Source organism: Furipterus horrens, unplaced genomic scaffold (genome assembly GCF_987537825.1).
Source record: "Furipterus horrens unplaced genomic scaffold, mFurHor1.1.pri manual_scaffold_10, whole genome shotgun sequence".
NCBI lineage: Eukaryota > Metazoa > Chordata > Mammalia > Chiroptera > Furipteridae > Furipterus > Furipterus horrens.
The window spans coordinates 58602270-58616912 of record NW_028327180.1 but is presented as its reverse complement, the minus strand read 5'-3'; the positions used below and the strand labels follow the sequence as shown (position 1 = coordinate 58616912).

General features: G+C 39.6%; 2 non-coding genes across 2 annotated transcripts; both read right to left on the bottom strand.

Moving 5' to 3' along the window:
* Nucleotides 1-256: 256 nt before the first annotated feature.
* Nucleotides 257-328, bottom strand: TRNAE-CUC (transfer RNA glutamic acid (anticodon CUC)). Its single transcript has one exon. It is a non-coding gene; the product is annotated as a tRNA-Glu (tRNA).
* Nucleotides 329-542: 214 nt separating this feature from the next.
* On the bottom strand, nt 543-646 carry TRNAL-CAA (transfer RNA leucine (anticodon CAA)). The gene is made up of 2 exons: nt 609-646; nt 543-588 (listed from the first exon to the last, which is right to left on the bottom strand). It is a non-coding gene; the product is annotated as a tRNA-Leu (tRNA).
* Nucleotides 647-14643: the final 13997 nt, after the last annotated feature.

Here is a 14643-nt window from a genome sequence, read left to right as displayed (position 1 = left end):
TATTTTTTGTTTGTACCTTACACCTACATAATATACATACTGTTTAGATTTTTTTTAAGTATATTTTATTAATTATGCTGTTAGTTTCTCGATTATTTTTTCCCCTTTGGTCCCCTCCCTCCCTCTTTCCCTCCCTCCCTCCTTCCTTCCCTCCTTTCTTCCCTTCTTCTCTCCATCCTTCCTTCCCTCCCTCGGTTTGTATCCATTGGAGAGTTTTAGTTTAACGTGAAAGAAAAAAAAAAAAAAAAAAAAAAAGTTCCCTGACCGGGAATCGAACCCGGGCCACGGCGGTGAGAGCGCCGAATCCTAACCACTAGACCACCAGGGAGGCCACAGTGGTGTTCTTTCTAAAAATACTATACTAGGTTTCTGATATGTGAAGCAAATAGCATGGCTGCGATTGGACAAATTTCCCGCCTCCCGACCGCCTCACTTTCCTCCCCTGGCTGCCTCTCAGCCACCACAGATTCTGAGAAATTTACGATGAACAATGGCAGGGGACTCAGGAAAGGGCGTGGGGAGGAGAAAAGAGGAAAAGTATGTGTCAGAAGTGGGATTCGAACCCACGCCTCCATTCGGAGACCAGAACGCCCTAAGGCAAGGAGTATCTTGAGTCTGGCGCCTTAGACCACTCGGCCATCCTGACACTGTAGTAATACTTTTATTAACAGCCTACTACTTTTACTAAGTCTGCTCAGGAGGGTGCAGAGATTCTCTTATGCAGATTGCATCAGAAACCTGAGTGCTTTTTCAGCTCCCGGGAGCGAACTCTGCAAGAGCAGGAGTCCAGCAATCCAGGCCGAGAGGACGCCCGGCGGCAGCACACTACTGATCTCCTAGTCTCATCGCCCCCGACCCCTGGCTGCAGGGAGGTCGTGGGCACTGGGAGAGCAGAGGGGACGCAACTCTTATGGCGGCCCAGCAGGCCTCTGACCTCTGGCCCGCAGGACGTCTCCTGTGCGCCACTGGGCCCCGAGCGCCCACGATCCCTCAGAGCAGGCTGAAATAGGCTGTTAGCGTGCGGGCAACGATGAGCGCTGCGAAGAACGCAGGAAGGAGGGTGCGGGGTGTAAGCGTCTCAGAGCCGCTGAGGACGCGCCTTTGGAGTTTAAGACACTATTAGTGGAATCAAGCTAGCAGTTGCATACAAGCGTCTCGAGTACAGGGCACAGGACCAGTGGAAGGCGTAAATGGGGAGATTCTTAGTCAATCGCTGAGGCCACGAAACGGGATGAGCTCACCAGGAAAGTACGTGCAGAGGGCAGGGACTGAGCCCTGGGACACTCGGAGAAATTGAGAAAGGAGAGGAAGAAGTAGAGAAGGCTGAGCAAGAATGGCTAATAGGGAGGAGAGAAACAGGGCAGTGTGCTGTTGCGGAAGCCGCGTGGAGACAGAGTGGGGACAAGGGGTGGATCCACCGTCCAGTGCTGCAGAGGAGGAAGATGAGGATCTGGTGGAGCAGGGTTCTGCTGAGGACGGAGGACAGGCGAGATGGTGGCAGCACATGTTAATGTCCTTTGGGAGTCAGTCTCCTGTAAAGGGGATCAGCAAAATGGAATGCTTAGCTGCAGGAGACTGTAAGACCAAGGAAGGATTCGGATTTGTTTTAAAAGCAGGTATTACAGGGTGTGCAGTGCTGATAGGAATGATTCAGGGTTGTTGGCCTTTGTCAACATTCTTGAACCCCTGTAGCTCCGTAGTGAAGCCCACAAAAATTTCCTCATGTCTTTAGTTTGTTTTTAAAAACTGAGGTGAAAGTGACATAAAAGTAACCATTCAAAGTAGCATTTAATACATTCACGCCGTCTACTACCATCTCTATTTAAGTTCCAGAATATTTTCATTATCCTAAAAGGACACCTTGTACCTGTTAGGCAGATATCCCCTGTCTTATAGTCAGCTTGGGCTGCTGTAACAAAATACCATGAACTGGGTGACTTAACTAACAAAAATGTATTTTTTCATAGTTCTCAGGGCCCTGTCTTCATGATCTTCTCTAAATCTAATTCCTAAAGGCTCCATCATAAAATATCATACTGGAGGTGAGGACTTCAACACGTAAATTTGGGGGGACACAAGTCTATAGCACTTCCCATTCCTCCCTTCCCTTAGCTCCAGGCAATAACAAATTTGCTTTCTGTCTATGAATTTATCTATTCTGGATATTTCATGTAAATGGAGTCACACAACATATAATATGACGTCTTTATGTGGGTCTTCTTTCACTTAGCATATGCCCTAAGTGTGTATCCATAGTGTACAATAGCATATATCAGTACTTTATTCCTTTTTAGGGCTGAATAATATTCCATTGTGTGAACAAACACAATTTGTCCATTGATAGACATATGGTCAACTTAAGTTATTGTAAATAGTACTCCTATGAACATGCACATATGTGTCTTTAAGTACCTGTTTTCAATTCTCACAATAGAAATGCTGGATCGATAGTAATTCTATGTGTAACTTTTTGAGGAACCAGCAGTCTACAGCAGGTCCTTAAATAAAGAGGTTTAGCTCAATGTTATTTCCTTAAAATGTTAATGAGATGCCATAGGAACTTAACTACTGTTTATATCAATCAGTCTATGGCAGAATTGGTTTTATTGTGTGTACTTACGCTTAAAGTCACAGAACCTATTGACAACATTGAGTGCAGACTTTGTGTATTTTCCATGGTGGCAGCACCATTTTACATCCCACCAGCAATGTATGAGGATTCCAATTTCTCCTAGTTTATTTATTATTATTAATATTATTATAGCCATTATAGTAGGTGTAACTGGTGCCTCATTACAATTTCGATCTGCATTTCCCTCAAAATTAATATCTTTTCATGTGCTCATTGACAATTTTCATATCGCCTTTATAGAAATGTCTATTTGTCCATTAATTTATTTAAAATTTTTAAAATTACAGTTTACAGTCAATATTATTTTGCACTAACTTCAGGTGTACAGCATGCTGGTTAAACAATCATATACTTTACAAAGTGTTCCTCCTAATACTTCCAGTACCCAACTGGCAACACACAGTTATTACAATATTATTGACTATATTTTCTGTGCTGTACTTTACATCCCCATGACTAATCTGTACTTCTCTATCCCTTCACCTTCTCCACCCAGTCCCCCAACCCATCACCCCTCTGGCAACTAACTATCTTCCTGTTCTCTATATCTATGAGTCTGTTTCTGTTTTATTTGTTTGTTTATATTGTTCTTTAGATTTACATATGAAGGGAATCACCTGGTATTTGTTTTTCTCTGAATGACTTACTGCACTATACATAATACCCACTAGGTCCATGCATGCTACCGCAAATGGTAAGATTTTGTTCTTTTTTGTATATTGAAGAAATATTCCATTGTATAGATGTAACAGCTTTTTTTCCTTATTTGTCTATTGATGGACACTTGGGTTGCTTCCATAGCTTGGCTATGGTAAATAATTCTGCAATGAACATAGGTGTACATATATTCTTTGCAAGAGTATCTGATCCCTCAGATCTCTTGATTCAGATGAAAGAACTCACTCAGAAACCAATTATCTGAGGAGAGAAAAGGGTGAGCGTCTCTCAAAGGAGATCACTGATCACTCTTTTCTCAGTCAGGGTTTTCATTGAGTTTTCTACATGCGGAAATGCATGGGGTAAGCATGCAGACCTCCACCAAATGGTTGGGAGTAATAACAAAGGGAAACATAAATCAGCAAGATTATGAGGTGCCAAGGCATATCATAAAACTCTAGATCTCTCTTTTTACTTAAACACTTTGTTTTCACATTTTACTGATAAGAATTTGGAGCTACACAGAGCAAGCAGGCTTTATTAGCTTCAACACACATTGCATTCCTATTCTACTTCTAAAAACCCTCCAGAGTGTGGAACCAGCAGTATGGTATGTGGGGCACATTTGCCAGTTGGGGCACATTTGCCAGCCGGTTAAGGGTTATGAGCCTGTGTTTTGGTCCTGCTCCACACAATGGCTACAGCTCTCTGTACCATACATATAGGTCTCCCACAATTCTTTGAATTAGTAATTTAGGTTTCTTCGGACATAATCCCGAAAAGGAATCGTTGGGTAATAAGGCAGTTCCGTTTTTAATATTTGAGGAACCCCTGTACTGCTTTCCACAGTCTGCATTCCCACCAACAGTGCACAAGGGTTCCCTTTTCTTCACACCTTCACCAACACTTGTTTGCTGATTTATTGATGATAGCCATTCTGATAGGTATGAGGTGATACCTCATTGTGGTTTTAATTTGCATCCCTGATGATCAGAGAGATTCAGCATCATTTCACATGTCTATTGGCCATCTGTATACCCTCTTTGAAGAAGTGTCTATTTGGGTCCTTTGCCCCTTTTTTAATTGGATTATTTGTCTTCCTGGTGTTGATTAGTAAAAGTTCATTATAAATATATTGTTAGATATATTTGTATCTTCTTCAATTTCTTTCTTCAGTGTCTTATAATTTTTTGAGTACAGGTCTTTTACCTCCTTGGTTAAATTTATTCCTAGGTATTTCTTCTTCTTTTTTTAATGCAGTTGTAAATGGGATTGTTTTCTTAGTTTCTCTTTCTGATAGTTCATTATTAGTGTATAAAAACACAACTGATTTTTGGATATTTATTTTGTACCCTACTACTTTGCTGAATTAACTGATCAGTTCTAGTGGTTTTTTTGGTGGAATATTTAGGATTCTCTTTATATAGTATATGTCATCTGCAAGTAACTAAAAATTTACTTCTTCCTATCCAATTTGGATGCTTTTTATTTCTTCTTTTTATGTGGCTATTTTTCAACTTGGGTTGTTTGTCTTTTTGGTCTTCATGTATTCTGGATACTAGACCTTTATTATCTATGTGACTTGCAAATTTTCTCCCATTATGTAGCTTTCTTTTCAGTTTATTCATAATGTCCTTGATGCCCATAAGTTTTTAACTTTGATTAAGTGTAATTTATCTAATTCCCTTTTGGTATATCTAAGAATCCATTTCCAAATCCAAGGTCATGAAGATTTAGTTTTATTTTTTATTAATATTTTTATAATTTTAGCCCTCATGGTTAGGTCATTGGCCCATTTTGAGTTAATTTTTGTATAGAGTATAAGTTAGGTGTCCAATTTCATTCTTTGCATTGTTTTCCAGTTGTGCTAACATCATTTGTGAAAGAAACTATTTTCCTCAATTTTTCAAAATCAATTGACCATAGATATATGGGCTTACTTATGAACTCTCAATTCTATTCCAGTGGTCTACATGCCTATCATTATGCCAGTACCACTCTGTTTTAATTACTTTTGTTGTAGCTTTGTAGTAAGTTTTGAAATCAGGTACTGTGAGTTCTCCAACTTTGTTCTTTTTCTACAAGAGTGTTTTGGCTATTTGAGGGCCCTGGCAATTCCAGATGCACTTAAGGATTAGCTCTTCCAATTCTGGGAAAAAATCCACTGGAATTTTATTAAAGATTGCATTGAGTCTGTACATAACTTTAGGTGGTATGGATTCTTAATATTGTGTTTCAGTCCATTTATTTAGATCTTTAATCTATTTCAACAATGTTTTATAGTTTTCAGTGTACAAGTCTTTCACCTTTTAGGTTAAGTTTATGACTAGACATTTTATTCTTTTGGAGCTACTCTAAATTTAATTGTTTTCTATTGTAAATGGAATTACTGGTGCATAGAAACTCTACTGAATTTTTGTTTTGATCTCATGTCATGAAAAATCTAGTAGGTTTTTTGTGGATTCTTTGGGACTTTTTGTATACAGGATGATCATGTCATCTGTACCAAATAAATTCTTACTTCTTCCTTTCCAATCTGGATGCCTCGTTTCTTTTTCTTACCTAATTGCTTTGTTATGGATAGAATTTCTTAGTATAGGATTGAATAACAATGGTGAAAGTAGACATCTTTGTACTGTTTAAGATCCTAAAGGGAAAGCTTTTAGTCCTTCCCCATTGACTCTGATGTTAGCTCTGTGTTTTTAATACATACCCTTCATCATCTTGAGAAAGTTCCCTCAATGTTTTTAAATGAATATGACAAAATATATGGGATTACAAAGGTAACTATGGTGAAATTCTGTTATTAAAATGTGGGAAGCTAGGGTACTTGGTGGTGGCAAATGTAGCTCAGCCTCAGATTTGGAAAACCACTGGGAGCATGGCAGTACACACCGGTTTTCCCATGGCGAACCAGGCCTACATTTCTATAATAGCTTAAAGCTTGCTTTCTGCTAAAGGACTTCCTCATCCTGGGCTGAGAACAACAGATGTTCAGTGTGTAACCTTGAAGCAGTTTCTTTTTTTTTTTTTTTAAATTTAAAACCACTCTTTATTGCACATTTACAATATATTTGACAACCTTACAGTTAAATGAATCACTAAGTTAATTACATTTTGGACATGCATTGCCATTTTAGACTACTAAAAATCAGTCAGTGATTTTTTTATTTCTTCACGTGAATAATCCTGCAATTCAAAAAGTGTTTAATATATTTCTCTAAGTATATATCAGTGGGCGTTAGTCTCTTTTTCAAATATTTATTATTCTCTTCTTATAATAATAAAAAATGTTGCACTAAAGCTACTATTAGGTCTATAAAAAAAAAGGACAGTGAGCTTTCTTGGTAATAGAAAGGGACATTATTAGGGCTAGCTAGAAGCCCAAACTGAATATACCCTGTTAGATTTGTTCCAGAAAATATGGTTTATCTTTAATGCATATAATTTGCCTGAGAATAAGTGGTTACTAAATATTTTCTGGTATGTACCCATATTATCATTTCATTTTGTCTCTTTACTATTTTTAAGTGGAGGAAAACCTCAATCTTTACAATGAAGGTAAGTATAAAAGAGACGCTGTAAAATTAGATTCCACAGATCCTAAACAAAGAACTATGAAATTAATAGTGCATTGTTGCTAAGAGTTAGATACATACATAAATTCAGTTTGTTACATGAAAAACAATAAGTTACTTCTATTCAGACTTTCTATAAACACCCACATTTTATATATAATACATATTATAAAAAATTCAAAGCACAATTACAAATGTTTAAGTAGTTCAGCTATAGTAAGGTGAACATTCCTAGAACGGAAAGAAAAAATAGCAAAGAAAGCAGAAAACAATGAACCCAATGACCCAGTTCACTGAATAAATATAGATGATCACCATATCCATGTCAAACCACCAACCACGGCTGTCATCCTCGAAGTGCAGATAATCCATCCTATGTGCACCATGTGGGAACTGCCTCCTTGTAACTGGAGCTGCATGTCTGTGGAAACTTCCAAAAAGATGGAATGCTTTTTTTTTGCAGCTTGGTAGAGGCCATTTTGCAGTGCTGGATTTCTGAAAGCTTTGCTTTATTTTCAAATATTCTTTAGTGAAGAATGTTTTTGTGGCATTGTTCAATTCTGTCTGGAAAAAGACTCTGGAAATAATGGTCCGACACAATGGGCAGGGGGTACTTGCAGGATTGTCTTTGGCAAGAGTCCGTAAGCAGGGCTCACAGAAGATGTGGTGGCAAGGGTAGCACATGTATGGGTTGAAATAAACGTCCAGACACACTGCACAGATATAGCTTTCCTTTTCTTCTACATATTCATTTTCATCATCTGTACTCATATCATTAGTCAAAGTCCTGGGCACAAGCAGAGGGAAGGCAGAGAGGAGCAGAAACGCTTGGGGAGAGTTTGGCGCGGTGGTTTTGAGGGGAGAACTGGGGGAGCAGCCGACTGGGTCCCAGTGCTGACTCATCCTCAGTACTGCAGGCAGACCATTCCCCTCCAAGTGGCGTCAGCCTGAGAGGAAGCAAAAGCCCTGCCTACAGGAACTAAGGTGCCACACCCTCAGCCCTTAAGCCTCTTGAAGCAGTTTCTTAGTGTCTATTCTAGGATGATTTTCAAGGACAGGATGTGGCTAGATCAGTTATCCTTATCATCCATGCATGTATAACATTCTTTTCTCTGTTATATAAGAGTAATAATCATATAAGGCAATAATTGGTACCATGATTTATAACTTCCTTGGATGTAGTCCCCTTAAAGAGTTAATAAAAGCCTGTTCAGGCAGGGGCAAACTGCACTTTCTCCTTTAGAGAGTGGCCAGTTTTGTCCCCTCTTCTCCATAGGATTCTTGCAGTCCATGTGCATTTATTCATTTTATCCACAATGCTGTGGACCCTGTTAGTCAGAGATCTGTTACATCAAAACACCAAAATTAGGACTTCTGGCCAAGATGGAGGCATAGTTAGGCACGTCACGTGTCCATCACAACTAAGAAGGAATTTACAACCGTTTCAAAACTAAAAAAACAATAAACAAACAAACAAACAAAAAAACCAGAAAATAGAAACTACAGGGAAGTTCACCAAAGAAATAAAGAAGAAATATTCAGCCAGAAAGGTAGGAGTGGTGAACCGGGGATGGAAAGAATGAGGTGTGGAGCAGTAGCTACTGGGGCGGTGCTTGGTAGCAGCAGTAGGCAACATGGCTAGTGGCACAGTTATCAGCATGGGTTAGCGATGCAGCTAGTGGTGCAGCAACTGGAGCTGCAATGAAAGCGCAGTCATACGTTTTAAACAAGGGAAGCAAACCCAGTCCCAGACCAGACTGATCCCATCCCCAGACCAACTGTGCAGCTTGAAGTTCCAGCACCAGGGAAAATAGAGTCAGATTGCTTCTAACTGTGAAAGCAGTATGGGTTTGGGCAGAGGAAGAAACTGGTGACCACTCAACAGAGTCCACTTGTTTAGTATTCAAAGGGGGAGAATTGCCTGGAAAACAGATGACTGATGAGCAAGTGGCATTGTTCCCTCTCAGACCCCTACCCCATGCACAGCACCACAGCATGCTGAAATGGGTCACCAGCACTGACAAATACCTAAGGCTCCACCCCTTTACAACATAACAGGTGCGACAGCTCTACTTAAAACACAGAAGCAAACACAGAAAGCTGTCAAGATGAGGAGACAGAGAAGTTCAGCCCCAAAGCTGAGCCAGATCAAGGTTCCAGTGTGAGAACTAACTGACAAGGAAATAGTGAACCTAACAAATGAAGAGATAGCCAACTTAACAGATGCAAAATTCAAAGTTTTGGTCATAAAGATGCTCACAGACTTTATAGAAGAGATTAAGCATACAGGGAAGAAATGAAGGTTATACTAAATGAAATGAAGGAAAATGCATATGAAACTAGTGGTGAAGGAAAGGAAATCAGGGCTCAAATCAATGAACTGATGTTCATAAGGAAGAAATAAACAGTCAACCAGTACAGAAGGAGGAAACAAGATTTGTTTAAAACAAGGAGAGGCTTAGAAACCTCTGGGATAGCTTTAAATGTACCAACATCCAAATCATAGGGGTGCCAGGAGGAGAAGAGGATGAACAAGAAATTGAAAAATTATGTGAGAAAATAATGAAGGAAAACTTCCCTAATTTGGGGAAAGAAATGGACATACGAGTCCATAAAGCACAGAGTCCCAAACAAACTAGACCCAGGGAGGACCACACCATGACATATCATAATTAAGATGCCAAAGATTAAGGATAAAGAGAGAATCTTAAAAGCAGCAAGAGAAGAGAATTACCTACAAAGGGGTGCCTATAAGACTATCAGCTGATTTCTCAAAAAAAGCTTTGCAGGCAAGAAGGGACTGGCAGGAAATATTCAAAGTGATGAGAGGCAAGGACCTACAACCAAGATTACTCTATCCAGCAAAGCTATTATTTAGAATGTAAGGGCAGAGAAAGTCCTTCCCAGACAAGGTAAAGCTGAAGTTCATCATCACTAAGCCATTATTACATGAAATGTTAAAGGGACTTATTTAAGAAAAATAAGATCAAAACTATGAACATTAAAATGACAACAAAATCACAACTATCAACAACAGAAGCTAAAAAATAAAAACAAATTAAGCAGACAACCAGAGCAGAAACAGAATCATAGGTGGGGGGGGGGGGCATGTGGAGGGGTGTCAGCTGGGAGGGGTAATGGGAGCGAAGGAGGGAAGTGGTGCAGGAATTAAGAAGCATAGTAGAAGGGTGAAGAATTGACAGGAGTTTGTAGAGAAGAGCTTATACGTACGATCCATGGACATGGACTAAGGGGAGTGAGACTGCTGGAGGGGGAAAGTGCTGGGTGGAGAGGAGCAAAGGGAAAAGAAATTGGGACAGCTGTAACAGCATAATCAATAAAACATACACAAAAAGACATCAAAATTAATTTGTGATACTGTAATATGTGTACTTATTTATTAACATATTAAGTAAGCTATAGTAGCATTTGAATTAATGATAAGTATAAATATCAAAATGTTTACAACTGTAATGTGGTACAAAAATACATAAGATGTTTATTTGTGACATATTTTCCACTAATAACACTCTGATTTGCTGTCTAGATTTTTAAAAAATATATTTTATCAATTATGCTATTATAGCTATCCCTTTTGCCCCCCACCACCCAGTACCCCCATTCCTTCCAGCTATTCCCCTCCCTAGTTAGTTCATGTCCATGGGTCATGCATACAAGTTCTTTGGGTTCATCCTATCCTATACTATTCTTAACATTCCCCTATTTTGTACCTATCAGTTATGCTTCTTAATCCCTGCACCATTTCCCCCATTCTTCCCCTTCCTCCTCCCAGCTGAGATAAATTCCTTTAGCTTTATCTTCTCTGGGAACCACTTTATCTGTCCTTCCATTCTAAATGATACCTTTGCTGATAGAGTAACATACGTTGTAGGTTCTTGCTTTTCATCACGTTGAATACTTTTTGCCAGTTCCTTTTTACCTGCAAAGTTTCTTTTGAGAAATAAGCTGAGAGTCTTATGGGAACTCCTTTGTAGGTAACTCTCTCCTTTTCTCTTGCTGCTTTTAAGGATCTCTCTTTATCTTTAATTATAATGTATCTTGGTGTGGTCCTTTTTGGGTCTAGCTTGTTTGGGACTCTCTGTGCTTCCTGTTCTTTGGTGTTTTATTTCCTTCACCAAATTTGGGGAGTTTTCTTTTATTGTTTTTTCATATAAGTTTTCAATTTCTTGCTCATCCTCTTCTCCTTCTGGCATCCCTATAATTCAGATGTTGATGTGTTTGGAGATGTCCCAGAGTCTTCTTATTCTCTCCTCATTTTTTAGGATTCTTGTTTCTTCTTGCTGTTCTGGTTGAATGCTTATTTCTTCCTTATGTTCCAAATCATTTATTTGAATCCCCACTTCCTCCCCTTCATTGTTGGTTTCCTGTAAATTTTTCTTTACTTTACTTAGCGTAACCTTCATTTCTTCCTTTATTTTGTTGCCATACTCAATGAGTTCTTTGAACATTTTGATCACTAATGTTTTGAACCTGTATCTGATGATAGGTTGGTTATCTCCATTTCATTTAGTTCTTTTTCTGTGGTTTTGTTCTGTTCTTTCATGTGGGCCATATTTCTTTGTCTCCTTAATTTTCAGCCTCCCTGTGTTCGTTTCTGTGTATTAGGTAGAGCTGCATTGACTCACTGTCTTTGTAGTGTGACTTATTGTAGAAAAAGCACCTGTAAATTGTATGGGGTGGAGCCTTAGGTAATCACCAGGGTGGGGCAACACACTTCACCATTTTGTGGCTCTGTGTGGTGGGAGGGTTTGGAAAGGGGACAGTGCAGTTCCCTGGCTTTTGGAGCTTTGCCCAACACTCGCCCTGTTCCAATCTCTTCACTTACTCCCTGTATGGTACTGGGGCCCTTCCAGCTGTTGCCCTGGTGCTGAATTCCAGAGTGGGTGGGTCTGAGTAGGTTCTGAGTCTGTGCAGGCCTTTTAAGAAGAATGTACTGAAAAACCATCAATTTCTTCCGCTGCCCCAACCTCCGCTTGTTTTTACAACCAGAAGTTAGGGGTACTTATCTTTCTGGTGCTGGAATCCTGGGCTGTGCGGCCTGGCCTGAGGCTGGGATCGCTCCCTCCCAAGATATCCCTCCCAATTTTTATCCACCACACATGAATGTGGGACAGTCCATTCTGCCACCACTGCTTCTCTGCACCACACTGCGTCACCACCCCTCTCTGCCCCTCCTGCCCTTCTGGATAAATGTGGCTTCTTTAAATCCTTGGTTGTCAGACTTTCATACAGCTCAATTTTCTGATGGTTATGAGTGTTATTTGTTTTGACGTCTAGCTATAATACTTTCTGTGGTTGTACAAGGAGACAAAGCATTTTTACTGATGTTTCCATCTTGATCAGAAGTTCTGCTGTCTAGATTACACTGGGGAACACAATTTTCATTGAGTTACATCTGACACTTGTTTTTGACTAACTTTTGGCATCTGAATCCAAAAATTACCACAGTTTTTCTCTACCATGTCAACTTTGTCCCAAAAATAATACAAAATGTACCTACAAAGGAAACTAAAGAAAAAAATACCTGAATATACTGTTTATTTAGTTATCTTATTCATATAAAGACTATATATTGTTACTGTAAGTCAAATTGTGTACAAAGAGTAAAGTTCTGCTACCAAACATACATATTAAGGTATTTTATCTTTTCAAATGACAGTCTAGGAAATGCCAAAATGAGATACTTGAAACAGACTCCTTCAGCTTGCAGAGCTTTAACAAATTGCTTGATGAGACCCAGTTTTATGTGCAGAGGTGGGAATATAATGTTCTTTCTGCCAACAAGTGGCTCATGTAGAATGTTTGGATCACCAGGTCTGAGGTCAAATCTTGGAGGCCAATTCAACTCTACCCAATGCTTCTCATGAGCTCTGCTGTCCCACATACAAAGAAAACAGGGATACTTGGTGTATCCGCTTTGCTGCCCAAGAAGAAAGCAGACCATTTTAAGGTCAACACAGATGATCCAATTGTGCTTGTTATATTGCAACAGATCAATGACTCTCTTTATGTCTTCATATTCTTCATTAAAACAAACTGAATGGCTGATTGGGACTATACCAAATAAATTGCCATTGTGGAGGAGGACACATTTCAAGCTCCTCTTTGAGCTATCGATGAACATTTGCCATTCAGTTGCATTATAGATTGGAATTCCCAATTCCTCCATTAAACCATGTATGTTATGGCAATACACAAAGCCATCATCACTTTGAAAGTACTGCAGAAATTCACTTTCTCTTGATAGAAAGTAGGATGTCTTCGCTCCTTTTTCAAGCAAGTTTTTCTCGTGCAGTCTTGACGCTAGGAATTCTGAAACCTTTTTGGATAGTCCCAAATCTCATGCCAAATCATTCAACTCACACTGATCAAATCCCTTAGGAACTGAGTCATCTTCAATTTCAAAATCTTCATCGTTGCTGTCGCTTAGTTCTTCACCATACTCCTGTTTTTCAAAAGAGGGTAGTTCAATGAAAACTGACACTGGGATTTCAGCTGAATGAGGCACTGGGCATATAGCTGATGGTAGATTAGGATACTCTATTTTACATTTATTTTTCTTGCTATATGCTGATATTTTCACTATACAAAAGTAACAGTCACTTGAATGATCTCTGAGCTCTCGCCAAACCATAGATATACCAAATGGCAATTTATCACGTGTTCCCTTCGTCCACATCTGTAAACTCTCAACACACTGCTTGCACCCCTTGTGAGGGGCCTAAGACTTATCTTGATCACCAAGTTTTACTTTAAAATATGCAAAATAAGGTTGCCTGACAAATGAGCTGATGTTTGTCCTTTGGGAATGGTGAAACTGCCACAGATATAACAAAATAAATCAGGGTTGTTTAGGCATTTATGATGAGAAATAGCAGAGGCAGACATGATCTGAAGGAAAGGAAATAAGTGCGTATGTAAATAAAAAAATTAATTCTGCTAACTCCTTGTATACAGACAAGAACTCGGACTACACTTTGGAATACTATTCACTGTATAGAGTGGCACACAGCCTCTCACCACACTGTCTCATGTGTAACTGAGTAGCCTAGACAAGTATGAACCTGTCGCTGGTCTCCAAGGTCGTCCCCCAACCCTCCCCACTCCAGGGAGGTTTGCTCTCAGCCAATAGGAGAGCACTACTGCTTCCCTCCATCCAGGCTCCATCCAGCCTAGAGTGGTCGCATTAAGATAAGCTGTACAGAAAAAAAACATGATGTGATAGAAGAAAAGTAACTGCAGTTTTGAAATCAGCATGCCTATTTAAGTTTAAAGCAGCTGAAAAATCGAACTCAACAGGAATTATGTTAAAAATTATTCCCATGTGTTAGGTATGATTGTGGAGCTCAAAGAAGGCTAGGTTGAAAATATAAATCTGGGAGTCATTATTTGTATTTAAAGTCATGGGGCCTATTCAATAACCCAGGAAGAGAGAAGACTTGGTCTAGGGCCTAAGTCAGGGAATACTCAATCTGTGTTTCAGCAGGACAGTAGAGGAGGCTCCAACAAAAGAAAGGAGGAGCCAAAGAGGAGGGAGAAACACAGGAGGGTGTGAAGTCACAGAAGCAAGGGGGTGGGTTGTGGAGGGAAAGATCTACATGTTGTTCTAAGGGTGGAGAGGCAGAGAACTGACCATTGCATTTCGCAAGAAGGTCACCACAAGTGGCCTTGAGAAGCACATTGCAGTGGCCTGGTGGCAAGGAAAGCTCCTTTAGTCTATTGCAGAAAGAAGGCAAGTGAAGGATTCCTAGCGAA